Source organism: Stegostoma tigrinum, chromosome 25 (genome assembly GCF_030684315.1).
Source record: "Stegostoma tigrinum isolate sSteTig4 chromosome 25, sSteTig4.hap1, whole genome shotgun sequence".
NCBI lineage: Eukaryota > Metazoa > Chordata > Chondrichthyes > Orectolobiformes > Stegostomatidae > Stegostoma > Stegostoma tigrinum.
In genome coordinates this window covers 44,609,921-44,625,173 of record NC_081378.1, presented here as the reverse complement: position 1 = coordinate 44,625,173, position 15,253 = coordinate 44,609,921, and the positions used below count along the sequence as shown (strand labels likewise).

General features: G+C 40.9%; 1 long non-coding RNA gene across 5 annotated transcripts in view; it reads left to right on the top strand.

Moving 5' to 3' along the window:
* The window catches only part of LOC132210964 (uncharacterized), a 50,606-nt gene that overhangs the window by 3,843 nt on the left and 31,510 nt on the right, over positions 1-15,253 (top strand). The window contains exon 4 of one of the 5 annotated variants that reach the window (XR_009447234.1): positions 6,738-6,820. The exons of the other annotated variants lie outside the window; for them this stretch is intronic. This is a non-coding gene — a long non-coding RNA (uncharacterized LOC132210964). Of the gene's footprint in view, positions 1-6,737; positions 6,821-15,253 lie in introns of those variants that run through there. 5 annotated transcript variants of the gene reach the window in all.

Below are 15,253 nucleotides of genomic sequence, written 5' to 3'. Positions count from 1 at the left end.
ACTCATTGCACTCCAGTATTTAAGCAGCAGCCACTGAATGAAATAACACATAGTGTAGAGGAAGTTGAGGCCATGAAGGTGAAAGAAACAATCTTGACGACCAGAGATGATGGAGATGGTAACAACAGGGTCATTGTATTAGTAGAGCAGAGGTTGCAGTGTTCAGGCAGCTGCAGTAGTTGCCAGATATGGGAAGACCAATAAGGAGCAAATTACAGAAATGCAGCTCTTGACTTGATCACAAATATGAATTAAAGTTTCAGAGATACGTGATAGAAAAGATGTGAGAATTGATGGTGTGTTAAATGCTGAGAAGGAAATCCTTAGATTACAAGAAAATATAAATGCGTTGAACAGAGGTAAACAGAATTTAAACCTGAAGAGTTGAGCTGATGCTTTTTGAAGTTCTCTCAAGACTAGGGCCCCTTACCGAACAAAGAGACCTAGGGGTGCAGGTGTGTGGTTCTTTAAAAGTGGAGTCAGAGGTGAACAGGTGTTTGGTATGCTTGCCTTCATTGGTCAGAACATGGATTATAGGAGTTCGGATATTATGTTGTGGCTGTACAAGATGTTGGTGAGGTCACCTTTAGAATATTGTGTGCAATTCTGGTCACCCTTCTGTTGAAAAGATATTCTTAAACTTGAGAGGGTGCAGAAAAGATTTACAAGGATGGTGCTGGGACTGGAGGGTTTCAGTTATAGGGAGGGGCTGAATAGGCTCGGACTTTATTTGGTAATAAAGGAGACTGAGGGGTGACCTTATAGAGTTTATAAAATCATGAGGGGCATGGACAGGGTGAATGGCAAATTATTTTTTTCCTAGGATGGTGGAGTCCAAAACTAGAAGGCATAGGTTTAAGATGAGAGGGGAAAGATTTCAAAAGGAACTGAGGTGTGACTTTTTCACAGAGTGTATGGAATGAGCTACCAGAGGAAGTGGTGGAAGTGGGCACAATAAAAGGCATCTGGATTGGTATACTAACAGGAACAGATTAGAGGAATAAGGGCCATGTGCTCGCAAAATAGGACTAGGTCAGATTGGGATGTCTGATTGGCATGAACAAATTGGACTGAAGGGTCTGTTTCCGTCCAGTATGACTGTGTTCAATGGTATTGCTCCAGGATGTACAAAAGATCAGAGGGGCCCTGGTATGCATGTTTGCAGATCCTTAAAGACAGCAGGACAGGTAGATAAAGTGAGTATGAAGACATATGGGATATGTGTCATTATTACTCAGGGTTGTGAATACAAGAACAAGGAGGTTATGATGAAGTCGTACATAACGTTAGTGAGATTACTGTGTGCATTTCTGGTTACCACAATGTAGGGAGGATGTCTTTGCACCAGAGAAGGTGCAGAGGAGATTCATCAAGATGTTGATTGGCTAAAGTCACTCCGCTATGGAGAGAGACTAGATAGGCTGGGATCATTGTTCTAATGCAGTGAAGGAGGTGTGGGGAGGGGGGGGAAATGTTCCTGAATGTAGTGTCTAAAATTATGAGGGGGTGGATAGAAAGAATCTGTGGTGAATAACTAGGACTTTTAAGATGGAGAGCAGGATGTTTGGATAAGATTTAAGAAAACATTATTTTTTACCAAAAAAGTGTGATGAGTATCTGGGAGTGATAGCCAGGAAGAGGGTAGGGGTAGGAACCATCACAACATTTCAGAAATATTTAGATGATCATTTGAAACACTAACATACAAGGCTATGGGCCAAGTGCTGGAAAATGTAAGTAGAATATACAGATGCTTGATGACCAGCACAGTCACAATGGGCCTCTTCCCCTCTGTGACCATTCCCCCTCCAACTCTTGTCTTTCTAAATGGAAGATTTTGGCTTTCATTTGACCCTTTCGTCACAAAAATAGTAGTAACAAAGCTTACCGACTGTGGTTGGTGGTTTGATTGTGAGATTTTCTGATCAATGTTGTGTCTGCAGATGTTAGTACACTTACATTGTAAAGATTGGTTTCCTGTAGTTTAGCATCTTTGCTCATAGTTTCACATCAACTGCTGCTATAAAGCAGCTGAGAAATGCAAGGCTTTCATTTTCCCTTTGGTTCTTTACTGAGACTCCTCAGTCTCAGTACTCCTGTAAATCCATTCACTCACTGATTCACAAGCATTTTCCATTCTTTACCCAGAGTAATGTTTCTGGGTTTCACTCCCCTTTTTATTGGCTGCTCCTCCCCCTGATTATCATGAACATAAGAACTAGGAGCAGGAGTAGGCCATTGAGCCCTTTGAGCCTGCTCCGCCATTCAGTAAGATCATGGCTAATCTTTTCATGGACTCAGAGCCACTTAGCTGCACTCTCAACGTATCCCTTAATTCCTTTATTGTTCAAAAAAAATCTGCCTTAGCTTTAAAAATGTTTACGAAGTAGCGTCAACTACTTCACTGGGCAAGGAATTCCATCGATTAACAACTCTCTGGGTGAAGAAGTTCCTTCTCAATTCAGTCCTAAATCTGCTCCCTCTAATCTTAAAGTATGCCCTCTTGTCCTAGCTTCATCTGTCAGTGGAAACATCCTCTCTACTTCTATCTTATTTTATCTATTCCCTTCATAATTTTATGTTTCAATAAGACCCACTCTCAATCTTCTGAATTCCAATGAATATAATCCCAATCTACTCAGTCTCTCCTCATATGTCAACCCCGGAATCAACCTAGTGAACCTCCTTTGCACCCCCTCTAGTGCCAGTACGTCCTTTCTCAAGTAAGGAGACCAAAACTGCACACACTACTCCAGGTGCGGCCTCACCAACACCTTGTACAGCTGCAACATAACCTCTCTGCTTTTAAACTCAATCCCTTTAGCAATGATGGACAAAATTCCATTCGCCTTCCTAATTACTTGTTGTACCTGCAGACCAACCTTCTGTGATTCCTGCACAAGGTCGCCCAGGTCCCTCTGCATAGCAGCATGCTGCAACCTTTTACCATTCAAGTAATAATCCTTTTTACTATTACTCCTACGAAAATGTATGTCTTCACGTTTATTTACATTGTATTCCATCTGCCAGATCTTTGCCCACTCACTCAATGTATCTATGTTCCTCTGCAAAGTTTCACAGTCCTCTGCACACTTCGCTCTGCCACTCATCTTAATGTCATCTGCAAACTTTGACACCCTACATGTGATCCCCAACTCCAGACCATCTATATAAATTGTAAATAACTGTGGTCCCAAAACCGATCCCTGAGGCACACCACGAGTCACTGATTGCCAGCCAGAATAGCACTTATTTATCCTCACTCTGCTTCCTGTTAGTCAACCAATCCTCTATCAATGCTAACCTTTTCTGATGAAAGGTCTAGGCCCAAACTGTCGGCTTTTGTGCTCCTGGGATGCTGCTTGGCCTGCTGTGTTCATCCAGCCCCACTTTTTGTTATCTTAGATTCTCCAGCATCTGCAGTTCCCATTATCTCTATCCATACTAATACTTTACCCCTAATGCCATGCATCCTTATCTTATGCAGCAGCCTCTTGTGCGGCACCTTGTCGAAGGCCTTTTGGAAATCTAGCTACACCACATTCACTGGGTCCCCATTGTCCACCTTGCTCATAATGTCTTCATAGAATTCCAAAAGATTTGTCAAGTGTGACCTGCCCTTCATGAGCCCATGTTGCGTCTGCTCAACAGGACAATTTCTATCGAGATGCCTTGCTATTTCTTCCTTGATAATAGATTCAAGCATTTTCCTCACTACAGAGGTAAAGCTAACTGGTCTAAATTCCCCATCTTTTGTCTACCTCCCTTTTTTTTAAAACAGTGGTGTCACATTTGCTGTTTTCCAGTCTGGTACTGCCCCAGAGTCCAGTGAATTTTGGAAAATTATTGCCAGTGCACCTGCTATTTCTTCCGCCATCTCTTTTAGTACCCTGGGATGCATTCCATCAGGGCCAGAAGACTTATCAGTCCTTAGCTCCATTAGCTTGCCCGTGTCTGCGTGGGTTTCCTCCGGGTGCTCTGGTTTCCTCCCACAGTCCAAAGGTGTGCAGGCTAGGTGGATCGGACACTCTAAATTGCCTGTAATGTTCAGGGGTGTGTGGGCGATAGGGGAATGGGTCTGGGTGGAATGCCTCAAGGGGCGGTGTGGACTTGTTGGGCCAAAGGGCCTGTTTCCATACTGTAGGAAATCTAATCAAATCTAATCTAAACAACCTCTTCCGTAATAATGACTGTTTCCAGGTCCTCACCTACCTTTGTCTCTTTGTCAATTATTGGCATGTTATTAGTGTCTTTGACTGTGAAGACCGATACAAAATACTGTTCAATGCCTTGGCCATTTCATCTTATCCCATAACTAAATTCCAGTTCTCATCCTCAAAAGGTCAAAGTTTACTTTAGCCACTCTTTTTCCTTTCATATATTTTAAGAAACTTTTGCTATCTGTCTTTATATTCTGTGCTAGTTTTTTCTGGTGTTTTATTACTTTTCTTTATAGCTCTTTTTGTGGCTTTTTGTTGACCTTTAAAGTTTTCCCAGTCTTCTAGTTTCATGCTGTTTTTGGCAACTTTGTATGACTTCTTTTTTAATTTGATAGCCTCCTTTACTTCCTTAGACACTCATGGTAGATTACCCCTTTTCTTACAGTCCTTCTTTTTCACTGGAACGTACTTCTGCTGAGCACTTGGAAAAATTGCTTTGTAAGTCCTCCACTGCTCGTCAACTGTCCCACCATGACATCTTTGTTTCCAGTCTACTTTACCCAAGTCCTCCCTCATTCTATTGTAGTCCCCCTTGTTCAAGCACAGGACCCTGGTATTGGATTTTATCTTCACATTCTCCAACTGTATTCTAAATTCAACTATACTGTGATCACTCCTTCCAAAGAGGATCCCTAACTATGAGGTCATTAATTATTCCTGTCTCATTACACAGGACCAGATCTAGGATAGCTTGCTCCCTCGTCGGTTCCATTACATACTGTTCCAGAAAACTATCACAGATACACTCAACGACTTCCTCCTCAAGGCTACCCTGACCAAGCTGGTTTGACCAATCTACATGTAGATTAAAATCCCCCATGATAATTGCCTTACCATTTTACAGGCATTAACTATTTCTTTGTTTATTGCCTGCCCCAATGTGATGTTATTATTTGGTGGCCTGTAGACTACACCTATCAGTGACTTTTCCCTCTTAGAATTTCTAATTTCCACCCAAATGGATTCAACCTCATTCTCCATAGAACCTATATCATCTCTCAGCACCGCCCTGATGTCATCCTTGAATATCAGAGCAACACCACCTCCCTTACCTTCGTGATTGTCCTTCCGAATACTCTGGTACCCCTGGATATTTAACTCCCAGTCATGACCATCCTGTAACCATATCACCGTAATGGCTACCAAATCATATTCATTCACGATGAATTGTGCCGTCAACTCATCAACCTTGTTACAAATGCTATGAGCATTCAGGTAAAGTGCCATTATGCTAGCTTTCTTACCCTCATGATTTCCAACATCTTTCCTTTTTGCTTCTTTCATGGTCTGCCTTGAACTTAAACCCTCCTGCACACATGCTAACTTGCTGTTTACCTTTTTATTTACCATCCTACTCCCTGTCGTTTTCCCTTTCCCTTCCCTCTAACTGACTAGTTTAAAGTCCTAGTGACCACCCTATTTATCCTTATTGCTAGAACACTGGTTCCAGATTGGTTCAGGTGGAGACCGCCCCATCAATACAGTACCCCCCCACCCCCGATTCCAAAACTGATGCCAATGGCCCATGAAATAGAACCGCTCTTTCCTACATCCCTCCCTTAGCCATGTGTTTACTTCCCTAATTTTCTTATCCCTCAGCCAATTCGCACGTGGCTCGGGCAGTAATCCATAAATAATGACCCTTGAGGACCTGTTCCTTAATTTTGTTCCTAGTGCTTGATAATCCCCAAACAGATCCTCCATCCTAGCCTTGCCTATGTTGTTAGTCCCAACGTGGACCACAACAACTGGATCCTCCCCCTCTCGATCCAATATCCATGTTACAGCTTCCAATACTGTAAAAATTTCTGGGCCCTACTCCCAACATAATCCTCTCTCTAATCCACACAAGTCCTGATCTTACAGTTCTTGGTCTCCGTCTCTCCCTGACCACTCATTTCACAGTCTCTTTTGATTCTCTCACCTACTCAAAGCCTGACTTTTCCAAATCCCAGTCTTGCCCTCTCCACAGGTAGGGAAAAGGGCTCTGCACCTGAATTTAAGTTTCACATGGCGAATGCATTAGAGATGGCTGTCTTCTGGTTGAAAGGGAGACAGACACCCTCATTTTCTTTATTTCAATCCTTTGATTATGGAGTGTTTTGGAAAGTTCTGAGATTAGGAAGGGTGCTATAGATATCCAAGTTCGTCCTTCTAATGCTAAAACACATGACCATTCTATGTGTGTACGTTGACACACAGATATACAAATATGTAGAGTTTGTAGGAACAACTGTAATCAGTTCCTGTTGAGATCTGTTCACTAGCAGGATGCCTACTGTACTGTACGGCCTGTACTATGATCATGTAGATTTTATTCCCACCCACCTATTGTTGGTTGCATGAGCTGCCTGCACTGTGCAATGTAGCAGTTTCCGTTTGTATCATTTTCTTCACATGTTAGTTGAATTACTTTCTTTCAACTCAATAATTAAGCTTTAGCCCATTATACCACACTTGCAAATCATTTGACTTTACGTAATATTGCAACTGTTACCTTTTGTATTTTTGTTTTAGTTTACAGGGAACTATCTTCTTGGTGTGGAGATAGTAAGAACTGCCGATGCTGGAGTCTGAGATAACACAGTGTGGAGCTGGTGGAACACAGCAGGCCAGTGGAGCAGGAAAGCTGATGATTCAGGTTGAAGAAGGGTCCCGACTTGAAACGTCAGCTTTCCTGCTCCTCCGAAGCTGCCTGGCCTGTTGTGTTCCTCCAGCTCCACACTGCGTTATCTCTTGGCGTGCTGTTTTTCCTTCCAGGACTACTATTTTCATGCTAGCCATCTGAAGATCTGCTGCTATTGATTTTCCACAGTTTTTGCTCATGGTAATACCACTTATTACAACCAACCTAACTCAGGCCCCATTTGTAAAATGGCACATTGCTCACAAGTCCAGTGCTCCATCTATTGGCATCAGTAGGCAATTTCAGTTGAAGCTGGGAAGTAAACCTCACGACAACCAATAGGTTACCGTCGAGCTTGAATTCTATAAGTAAATTATCTTGCTGCAATAACAGACCCCTTTGTTTTATTCAGCTTGATGCTACATATAAATAGAGAAAAAATGCAAAAACACAAACAACATAAAGGACATGCCCATTATCAACAGCGGTGTGATACTTTAAACACGATAATAGAAATATAAGAGGGCAAAGGGTGACTTAAGCAGGCTATATCCAATAAGAGTCACACCTCATAACTTGTTGAACCCGTCATTTGTTGACTTGAATTACAAACAGTCTTTCCAAATTAACAATCTTTCACACGGCACATAAAAAATTCTTGATCTTATTTCCCGTGAGTCTTGCTGGGCTCACAGAAAAAAATCAGGAGAAATTACTTTTTCAAATTATTCGCCAAAACTCCAAAACCAAAACATTCAATCATCTTTGTTGCCATTGCATAGCAATATATCTTAAAAAAAAAATTCTCTTCTGGATCAATCCTGAATATACCTCAAACTGTGATCTAGACTACTCAGAACTTTCCCTACAAATCCTGCATGCATATATGCATGTTATATTAATTATTAAAATCAATACTTAGCAGTAAATCTATGATTCTTTTTAACTGAGATAATAGAAATACACAAACAAAAGTGATTTTGACATTTCAAAATTGCTCCCAACCAGGAAATACATTTAGTGATGGTCCCCAACTTGATTTATCCATTTCAGTTTTTCTCAAAATAACACTTCAGAATTCCCTTGAAGAGATACTTTTTGTGAGCCAACTCCCTTGAAAAGCTGCTGATAAGATGAATTGATTTATACACATCTATATTCATCCATGCTGTTGAAAAAGCAGGTTGCAGTAACCTATCACTGATTCCAGTAAATGGTAAGTCAAATTTGATGATATTTTGTCAGATTATCAGACCATTCACTTTTTCTGATAATGTATTTCATTTTGAAAGAAAGAAACAAATTTCTAAAGAAAATACTGCAGCAAATTTTGGTTTTTCTTAAAAAAAAAGACAGATTTCACTACAAACTCTCACTGAAACCAAAGCTACAAGAATGTGATAAAGGAATTACTCAAACTTTTTTTTGAAAAAGATATACTTAAGTCATTCTGGTGATCATATTAGGACTGAGCATAGTAAGATAAAAACAGAAATTGCTGGCAATACTCAACAGATCAAGCAGCATCTGCAGAGAAAGGAACAGAGTAAACTTTTCAAGTCAGTGAACTTTCATTGGAACCACAGCCAGGTCAAAGGTTCTAAGTATTACTGATGGTGTTTATACAGTTAAAACATGTAGCTATATTTTATTTGTTTAAGGCACTGGTGTTATTGTATAATGGAGTGTCTCAAGGTGTATGGAATTGCAGAAGAACTGGAATAATTCATGACATTCCAGTTGTTTTTGATCTCCTGGGGAACATTGTAAAAGCATTAAGGTTCAAATTATTGACAGCTAAATAAATACACCTAGTGAGACTGACAAAATAAACATGACATGTTTGCGTTACAAAGTTAGCATCTGTGAGAATTGATTCCAATTCCACCCTTGTCCTATACAGTATGAGTCAGAATGTTAAGGCCTGAACAAAACACAGGAATATTCCTCCCATGTTAGGCCCATATGATGACTTTGTTATGTGTATGTTATAACCAGAGCATGTGGACAAAACAAATTGATTCACACAAACAGGAGAGTAAATGCACCCTTTAAAGTACTTCCTACTCATTTTCTCAAATGTTGTACATGATTTTTGTATTAAACATGATAATTCATTGAACTGAATTTGATAGAACGAGAAGGAAATTCAGCCTCTGACTGTTTTGGGCGTAACATTGTTGCTGCAATCCCAATGCATTATGAAAAATAGAAGTCCCAGTGAAATTGGGCCTGGAGCTTCATTTGTACTGAAATTGGGAGTAGTGGATACCAAATCTGCCTGTCACTAAGCAGCTGATCAGTTACATCAGTTTTGGTGTCAAGCATGGTTGCACATGGGCTCTGGAAAGGGAGGGAGAGAGAGAGAGAGAGGGGGAGAGAGAGAGATGAAAGAGAGAGGTTGATGAAGGAGGCCAACTGAGGATCTCTCTTAACAATGGAGTACTTTGTGATGGTTTCAGGAGGAACTGGACAAAGTAGGGGTAGTGTTTCACTCAATTTCAAATCGGGTCCTCCAACTTGAATTAGAATGAAAATTTCTCATTGAAGGAAGAACACCTAATGCCTGTTTCAGTGAAGAACTGACTGAACTAAAAAAATCACTTTATAGAGTTATTAAGCTCAGGAAAACGTGACTAAAAATTTGTCATCTCAAAGGAAACATCCAAAAAAAAAGGAATTATGGTGTTTGATTCCTGCACTGATACCTTTCACGACAATAATACTTGATATTTGGCTTGTTTAGTACAATATTATTCTGTTCTTCCTTGTAACACAAATCCACCCATCTTGGTCACTCAACACCATTTCAGGGCACACTCCACAGACATCTGATGTGTACCAGTCTCTCTGCACCATGTGACACATTTCTGATCATCTGCACAATGCTGCTTAGCTTTAATGCTGCACTTTGGAGCGCATTCGCAACTATCATTGTCATGCTGCTGCAAGAACATTTTGTGAGCAGGGACCAGCAACCAACTCGGGGAATGGACCAGGCTGCATCTCAGGGCTGCTCACTCACTTACTGCTTATCTGCATGCTAATTGCATCCTTTCCTTCCTTTTTTGCACAGTGGCCCCTCAAGCAAAGCCTTGAAGGTTCAGTGTTTCCATCATGACTTGCATCTTGGTGCAAACACAACGGAATGCAGCTTCTCTTACTGGCCGTCAAGGGGGTGTGGACATCTGAACAGAAAGCACACTGTTATGTCAATCTCAGAACTACCCTGTGTGCAAGCAGTACACACACAGTTGTGAGACAGATGTTTGCCTGGAGCAAAGTCCAAGGGGAGTTATTCTCACTGAAAACCAGGGAAGTTCCCTGAAGTCAGCTTCCAAGATCAGTCCTGGGGATTAATGATGATTCTGTATTGAGTTGGGGTTTTATCGTTCAGGGGATTTGAACCTCTGCAGTCGGGGTAATGGGTCATGACCAGATTTGTATGTGAAATGCAACCAATCTGGACAACTTCTGTAAACAGTCAGGGGGTATATAAACATCAGGAAGGTTGTCTTGGTTACATATCTCAATAGGGTGGGCCACAGCCAGTCCAATGTTTTGGGTGTGTGGTCTGTAAGTCAAGTTTGGGTTGGGGACGACTTGTGCTGCAGTAGGGAGGCTATGAAATGTAGTCATGGATAAAAAGGGCTAAAGGGTTGGAAGCAGAGGGAATGACATTTGAAAAAAAGGGCAACTCTGGATGCAAGGGGCAGAGTATCAATAGCGCTTGGGTGGGAAAGGAGTCATGTAGAAAAGGGGAGGGAACTTCCATTGAGCAGCAATTGGGTGATCTAGAGGACAATATATTACTATATCTGCATAAGCCTGGGATGAGAGGGGTAGTGGTGGAAGTGAGCAGCTGCAGACTCAGAGGGTTTGGCTGGGGACTTGGTGAGGAGCAACACCTGTGCTGTTGACAGGATGGGCTACTAAGGAGGGGAGGCTGGTGTTTGGATGTTCATCTGTACCCTGTAGAGGAAACCTACCAGAACGCATAGAATCTCTGCTGACCCTTTTACATTGACTCATCATGTACAGTGCTCCAGTCATTGCAAACTATCTCATACAAGATCAAGACTGAAGCCCACTAATGCCTTTGATATAATGGCAGTGCCTGTGCACATGGAGAGATGGACTCTGGTTACTGAGTTCACAGTCACCTGTGATTTACCCATTCCCTATATGTGGTGCAGCAGCTGCTCACTTCATACTTTGGTACATGGATGCAAGGATGAGTGCCTTCCTTGTCTGCTGATTGCATGTGAAGCTGTACGGAGACTTGAACAAGCGATGATGCGTACAGTTTTCAATTTATTTCCAGAAGTGAGCAGTTCTAAACAATGAAGGGTCACCAGTGCCATCAGTGTGGTGCAAGGTAAAATATTCCATGTGCAAGCTGTTTCCATGGGAAGCAAACATTTAGTATTTTTTCAGCTAGTCACCTTCCAAAATTATATATTTTCTTTCAGGAGAGGAAATTATTCTTGACTACTTGGATTAATTGCTCCCAAGCTCACTTCCTTTAATTTTTGTTATTAATTTCAATACTAGGCATGCATTGTATATTACCAATGTGCCTCAGAAGGTTTTTTTCTTTCTGCTACTCCCACATCTCAAGAGCAGTCCCAGCTTCTGCATCTGGGTTGAGGGAATCTGCCCTACACTAGAACTTGACGACCTTGGAGTTACAGGTGGTCTGGTGCCTTAAAGAATTCAGTTGTGTTTGATGGATTAATTCAATAGATATTCCTGTGGCCTAGTCACACGTAGGGTGTTGAAATACACCCTTTCATATCTGATTTTTGGGTGATTTATGACACATCCGCTAGGAGTCCTTCAGAATGAGGACAATGGCAAGTGCTTGCACATGGAATCTTTCACTTTGGAGAGGCTGTTGTGCTGCAACTTCCCCATTATATTTGTATAGCCACTTGGGGATCATAATAGTAAACCCTTAGGATGTACTGTAATTGAGCACATATATCACATGAAGCATGTGAATTTTCCATTTTGTCCAATCAGTACACTGCATAAACTTGCTTATCAACTTGACATGAAAGGCTTTGAATCACTAAGTGGCATTAAATAAGCAAACAGACTGTACACTTCTCAATGTTTAAAAAAATGCAACCAACTTTCGCTCTAAATATAGGCCCTTATACAGGTGAGAGTTCGAAAGACTGATTCAAGGCTATATGGAGGCTGTCAAGAGAGTTTTGCAAAGTGATATTACTGTCACAAGCTGTCAATTACATAATACTGTAATTAGTATAAAATCCTAACCACCAAGTCACTCATTATTGGAGGCTGCGACCAGTGCTTTGAATTGTTATCGGAGCAGAGTGAACAAGCCTATAGATCCTGAAAGAAAGGCAAGTACACAATGTGTCTCTCATGATTTAATTAAAATGAAGAGTCATTTCCCAATATTGAATGAAGACAAACTTCCGTCAATGGCATAGAATGCTTGTCATTTGTAAACATTCTAAACAATTGACACATAGAACTTTTGTCCACAGTTTGATTGCTTAGTGTTAAGACAGAACCAACACTTTTGTTTTTAAAAGAAAAATTGTAATATGATGCAGTCTTAAAAAGGTTCCAGCTCTTCTTTACAACGTCAAATATACTAATTCTCAAAAGAGAAGTTGAAAATTTCAGCCTTGTCTAACATTGGTTTCAACACCTCACCCCCCATTATACATACTTGCAGTTTTCTGATGCCAGCTGAATTCTTTTATGTACCTCCACTTTGACAGATCAGGAGATATCATAATGAGGGAATGATTACGTATTTGGACTTGTAAAGTTTTAGTTGGGATGACACTGAGGAAGTTTGTTGAAAGCTCATCATTTCATTGCAGACTATAGCTTCGACAGAATGACAACTTCGAATCAATAGCAAACTGATAGGCAATGTTTACATAATTAGCCAGATATAATTTTTGGTAGGCTGCAGGAACCTGAATGTGACTAGACTTGGAATATATACTTGTAAATTATCTGTAGCCTACAGAGAAGCAATCATGTGATTCACAGATTGTATTATTGTAGGTTTCCTAACAAATTTTATGATTTGCACTTTGGTGAGGAAACCTAAAATCTATTCTGGTACAAGTATGTGCAATATTGGTACTTGATAAGTCTTGATAATTTCTTGCTCAGACAGAAGTACGTTACTGTGCTACCAGTATACCTATGTTATCAGTGCCTGTACCAGTTCAATCATTCTAACTGCAATTATTGAAAGAAGTGGAAAAAAGAAATCCTCTCAGATCCATCAGTACTTAACCATCCACTACATGATGTGACCTGTATTACAATGTAACTAGGGTTATAGTTTTATGCTAAGGGGAAAACCCCTTCAGCATCTACCCTATCAAACCTTCCAAGTGTGCTGTATCTTTCATTGAGGCTATTTGCCATGCTAAACTGGAGACACTCAAGGTTGATTCTTCTCATTAGCGCCTCATGAATCAATGCGTCTATTGCAAGAATCAATTTAATGACCTTTCATTGTACCCCCTCTAAGGCAAACATGTCCTTCATTTTGTAAAGAAGTGAAATGGAACTCCAGTTTTGGTGTTGTCTGAACCGTATATAATTGCAGCAAAACTTTCCTTACTACTGTATTTGTAACCATTGCAATAAAGGCAAGCATGTCATTTGCCTTCCCACAAACTTGCTACATCTGTGTAACTGTAATTCATGCACAAAGTACATTCAAATCATTGAGTCTAAACATTTCCTTGTCTCTGATTTTCTTTGTTTAAAGTGAATGATTTCACAGTTAGATTTCTACTACTTTCTTCCTCAATCAATAATCCAGTCATTGAAATAGCTGAGTCTTGAGTACTGATTATTGTGCAACTACACTAGTGTGGCATCTAGAAAATCACATTTCAGTAAAGCGTTTGATAAGGTTCTCCACGGTAGGCTATTGCATAAAATATGAAGTCATGGGATTGAGGGTGATTTAGTGGTTTGGATCAAAAATTGGCTAGTTGGAAGAAGACAGAGGGTGGTGGTTGATGGGAAATGTTCATCTTGGAGTTCAGTTATTAGAGGTGTACCTCAAGGATCTGTTTTGGGGCCACTGCTGTTTGTCATTTTTATAAATGACCTGGATGAGGCCATAGAAGGATGGGTTAGTAAATTTGCAGATGACACTAAAGTTGATGGAGTTGGGGTAGTGTGAAAGGATATTGCAGGTTTTACAGAGGGACATAGATAAGCTGCAGAGCTGGGCTGAGAGGTGGCAAATGGACTTCAATGCAGAAAAGTGTGAGGTAATTCACTTTGGAAGGAGTAACAGGAATACAGAGTACTGGGCTAATGGTAAGATTCTTGATAGTGTGAATGAGCAGAGAGACCTTGGTGTTTATATACATAGAACCTGAAAGTTGCCACCCAGGTTGATAGGGTTGTTAAGAAGGCGTACAGTGTATTAGGTTTTATTCGCAGAGGGATTGAGTTTCGGAACCATGAGGTCACGTTGCAGCTGTACAAAACTCTGGTGCGGCCACACTTGGAGTATTGCATACAGTTCTGGTCACCGCATTTCAGAATGGCAACCAGTGACAAGTGCTGTCCCACAGGGTTCAGTGTTGAGGCCGCAGCTGTTCACTTTATATATTAATGATCTGGATGAATGGACTGGGGGCATTCTGGCGAAGTTTGCCGATGATTCGAAGATAGGTGGACAGGCAGGTAGTACTGAGTATGTGGGGTGGCTGCAGAAGGATTTAGACAGTTTAGGAGAGTGGTCCAGGAAATGGCTGCTGAAATTCAACGTGAGCAAATGTGAGGTTTTGCACTTTGGAAAAAAGAATACAGGCATGGACTATTTTCTAAATGGTGAGAAAATTCGTAAAGCAGAAGTACAAAAGGATCTGGGTGTGTTGGTCCAGGATTCTCTAAAAGTTAACTTGCAGGTAGAGTCCGTGATTAAGAAAGCGAATGTAATGTCGTTTATCTCAAGAGGGTAGGAATATAAAAGCAGTGATGTGCTTCTGAGACAAAGCTCTAGTTAGGTCCCATTTAGAATACTGTGTCCAATTTTGGGCCCCACACCTCAGGAAGGACATACTGGTGCTGGAGCGTGTCCAGCAGAGATTCACATGGATGATCTCTGGAATGGTAGGTTTAACGTACGATGAACAGCTGAGGATCCTGGGATTGTATTCATTAGAGTTTAGAAGGTTGAGGGGAGATCTAATAGAAACTTACAAAATAATGTATGGCTTAGAAAGGGTGGACGCTGGGAAGTTGTTTCTGTTAGGCAGGGAGACTAGGACCTGTGGGCACAGCCTTAGAATTAGAGGGGGTAAATTTAAAACGGAAATGAGGAGACATTTCTTCAGCCAGAGAGTGGTGGGCCTGTGGAATTCATTGCCATGGACTA